At 34.7% G+C, this 4567-nt stretch overlaps 1 non-coding gene across 1 annotated transcript; it reads left to right on the forward strand.

Moving 5' to 3' along the window:
* Window positions 1-552: 552 nt before the first annotated feature.
* On the forward strand, window positions 553-685 carry LOC116269288. Its single transcript, XR_004176767.1, has one exon. It is a non-coding gene; the product is annotated as a U8 small nucleolar RNA (small nucleolar RNA).
* Window positions 686-4567: the final 3882 nt, after the last annotated feature.

Here is a 4567-nt window from a genome sequence, read left to right on the forward strand (position 1 = left end):
GAAACATTGAATTTGCTCTTAAATACTAACAAGTTTAATATGTTAATAAAATAGTATAAAATATTATATTCCAGTGGTAATTAAAAATGACAATACCATTAAAACTGCCATCTTCAAGTGAGATTTTTATATGTTTATTTTTGTTGCATTTTATGTTTTATCTTTCCAATAGTGAATGAATAGTAAAATACCCTAACTAGTGACAGTAGTGTTCTGTTTATGTTGTGTGGATTTCAACATCAAATATCTAGAGAGTGACAAAAAGTGGTGATTTTTCAGAGTACACTACAAAAACCAAATTTGCTAAAGGTTAAATAGTGCTAACAAAGAAATATTAACTACAAGGAAAATGACATTTATAAACCTGTCCTAGAATGCAGTTTGTATTAATATTTGTAAATTTATATATTGGTTCCTGAAAGGAGATCAGGGGCTATTTTATTTACATAAAATAAACTATTACTATTGATATTAATATTTCTAAGTCCTACTTTAATATAGAAAGTGATCATATAGAGTCTGGAAATTATATTTCTAAAATATCACCAGGTATTATCAGCTGGCATAATCCTTACCTGTTCCTTCTTTTGGAGGACAAATTAGGACATGATTGGGGTTCACATGATATGCGATTAACGTCTCTGAGTAATCAGGACTTACAGTACCCTGATTGCCCCTATCTGATTCTTCCTGAAAGAAAATTACCAGGAATGATAAAGAGGTGATCACTTATATGGTTAATTACTTTTAAATTTCCATTTATTTATTTAATCTAATGGAGAAGTCAATATTAAAACTTTTGAAATTGTCCAGTTGGCAATAAGTAATATAAGATGCTTTTCTGTCTTAAACTACAGGTTCCAAAAACTTCTTTGATGTGAATTCCACTACCTCTATCTAAGCAGAGAAATTTGAGAAAAATACTTTGCAATATAAAAAATATTAACATTATTCACTAATATTTTCAACTTGTAAATTTGAACGACATCTATAATTATACTGAGTATTTTTTATAGTGAATAGAATTTCTATATGATGTGTGATCATTTTTGCTCTTATGAAAACACAATATACATTTAGTTTGGATTGTAAAGACATGGAATTTAGTCAAAAATATGTCTCCTTCTATTCCTAACTAGATTATCACCACTTGTGGCTTCAATAAGAACCTCAAACTTACTGAAGCCATTTTCCAGAGAAGCCAAACCAATAGGATAAATATAGTTATACAATAAGCCCTCACTTAACTTTGTTGATAGGTTCTTGGAAACTTCAATTTTAAGCAAAACAATGTACAGCAGGTCTTCAAATAAGGTTATTTCCTGTTTCCTTCAATGTTGGTTGTTTCATTATAACATCAATGAGAAGAAAAACATTGGCTTTGTTACACATATTTTTGTTTAAGCTCATATTTTCCAAGAATTTATTAATGATATTAAATGAGAATTTAATGTAGATAAGAGAAGATTTATTATGAGAATTGAGTCATGCAATTATGGGGGCTGAGAAGTCCCATAACATGCTCTCTGCAAGCTGGAGACTCAGGAAACTTGATGGTATAATTCAGTCTGAGTCCAAAAGCCTGAGAACCAGGGAAGCCAATGATGCCACTCCCAGTTTAAGGCCAAAGGCCTGAGAGCCAGAAAGTGGGAGCAGGGACTGCTGTCCCAGAGACTGAAGGCTGAAGGACCAGGTGCTCTGATGTCTAACAGCAGAAGATGGATGTCCCAGCTCAAGAAAAGAGAGAAAGCACTAGCACTTTCTCCTTTCGTCCTATACAAATTCTTAATGGATTGGGTGATGCCCACCAACATTGGTGACAGCAGATCTTCTTTACTCAGTGTACTGATTCAAATACTAGTTTATTCCAAAACCACACTCAGACACACCCAGAAATGTTTTTCCAGCTGTCTGGCATCCCTTAGCCCAGTCACGTTGATACAAAAAATTAGACATCACAATTGTTATTTATATAATATTCATCAAATTGTTCTCTCTCAAATATGTTTTTACTTAGTATTCACAATATCATGGCAATATTCTTTCCTAACTAGTGATGTCAAACATCTGCGAATCAAATTATATGAATCTTTTTTCCTAATGTCTTCCTTCAAATCTTAATGCAATTTCTTTTTTCCTTTTTTTAAATTATTTTATTTTATTTTTTATTTTTTTGAGACAGATTCTAGCTGTGTCATCTAGACTGGAGTGCAGTGGTGCAATCTTGGCTCACTGCAACCTCCGCCTCCTGGGTTCAAGCTGTTCTCCTGCCTCAGCCTTTCGAGTAATTGGGATTAGAGGTGCACATCACCACGCCCAGCTAATTTTTGTATTTTTAGTAGAGACAGGATTTCACCAAGTTGGCCAGGCTAGTCTTGAACTCCTGACCTCAAGTGATCCACCCACCTCAGTCTCCCAAAGTTCTGGGATTACAGGAGTGAGCCACTGCTACTGACATTGTTTTCTTTTTGACTTTATTTGCAATAATTTATCTTTAGTGATACAGTTTTTAAACACAGATTATCTCCAGCTCTTGTTTTTCAACTTTTATCTCTTTTTCACTTTTCACATTAGGACAAGAGTGTTTTCTTTTTCTAAAATGCAAAACCAAAGTCATATTCCAAGAAAAAATGTATCTAAAATTTCCTGCTGCATATAGACAAAAGATCAAAATTTTCTAGTCTAGGATGTAAGACCCACAGGCAAAACATTCTGGCCTGGTCTACTAGCCTCTTTCATTTTATGTTCAAAATGTAATGAATTGTATCAGTTTCTTAGTCATGTCAAGTACTTTCATACTTTATCCTAGGCTAAAGGAAAAGGCCATGTGGCTTTCTAGAAAAGACCTAGATAGATTTTGGAAACAACAACTTTGTGGCCTGTGTTAGGTCCTCGATACTGAAACCTTATTACAGTGACTGACAATCATTTTGTTTCAGGTAATTTCCTAAATACAACTGGGTGATGGGTTTTTATAAGAATCTTAAATCCTACCTTACACCCATTATCACATGTCGATCCAACAATTTATCCTATGTCAAAAGGAACAGGAGGGAACAACTCTAATCTAATCACAGTCAACATTTTTCAAAAGGAACAGGAGGGAACAACTCTAATCTAATCACAGTTAACATTTTCCATTTTCTGATCAACAGAATTCGTCAATAACACAAACCTGAAGCACCAGATTGATATACTCTGCCCTTCCATAAAATGGGGCTGATTGCAAAAGAGAAAATATTAATTAAAATAAATGTCCCCGGGAGCAGTTATTAACTAGGTTATAGTGTTCCCTACTGAAAAATGGTCAAGAAAATTAGACAAGGTCATTTTGTGACTGTGGTGGAACAAGATAAATGAAAGACCATGTTGTAATCATGCCCAAATATTATAGAAAAGAAGGACTCTATACCATCATAAAATGATCAAACCATTTCTTCTTCTGGCTGAAATGAATTACTGCTTTTTCATTACCAATGAGAAATCTGGCTGTAAGTACTTACACCCATCTCTTAGATATAAATTATTTGGAGATCCAGTCATCAAATTGCCCTCACTTTCTGTCAGCACTAAATCCTTGAACTCTCTTCCAATCACCTAATTAACACATTGTAATTTTTTTCTTACCAAGATGCTCCTCTGTATGTAATTCCTCTTGGTATAGATAATTAATATACTTAACTCTGCTTAAACACAGTCAATATATTTGTGGCATTCTTTGCACACTGGAATTAAACAAATCTTCATTCATTTTTCTTCTTTAGTCTTATACCCAATCAATCATAAGTTCTTTCAATTGTTTTTCTTAAATTTCAGATATTTCACTGTTTTCTATCTCCAATATAACCCATTGTAGCCATCTGGTTCATCCCATGTCCATTATTTTCTGATTTATTAATCCCTAAAAGATCTCCCTAAACTCGAGATTTGAACCCTCTGCAATGCAGTGAAAATGAGTGTGATAGCTATTTTTTTTTTTTTTTTTTTTTGTCAACTTTACCAGGTTAAGGGATACTGAAAGAACTGGTAAATCATTATTTCTGGGTGTGCCTGTGAGGATATTTCTGGAAAAGATTAATGTTTGAATCAGGAGACTGAGTACAGAATATCTTCCCTCACCAATATAGGTAGGCATCTTCCAATCTGTTGAAGACTCAAACAGGAAACAAAATTTGGAGGAAGCGTGAATTTGAAGTAGGAGATGGGACTCAACTCCAAAGGTGGGGCTTGAACACGGGACCAAATTGAAGACTAGCTGAAACAGGTCAGGAGTGGAAGCAGCTTTCCTAAACACATGCCTACCAGTATACCATGTCAGTTTACCATTGCCGTGGCAACACCCAGAAGTTACCACCCCTTTCCATGACAATGACAACAATCTGGAAGTTACCACCCTTTTCCCAGAAATTTCTGTATAAACTGCCCCCTAATTTGCATATAATTAAAATTGGATATAAATATGACTGCAGAACTGCCTCTAAGCTGCTACTCTGGGCACACTGCCTACGGGGTATGCCTGCTCCACAGGGAGCAGTACTTGTGCTGCTGCTGCTGTACACTGCTGCTT

Source organism: Papio anubis, chromosome 10, assembly GCF_008728515.1.
Source record: "Papio anubis isolate 15944 chromosome 10, Panubis1.0, whole genome shotgun sequence".
Classification (NCBI taxonomy): Eukaryota; Metazoa; Chordata; class Mammalia; order Primates; family Cercopithecidae; genus Papio; species Papio anubis.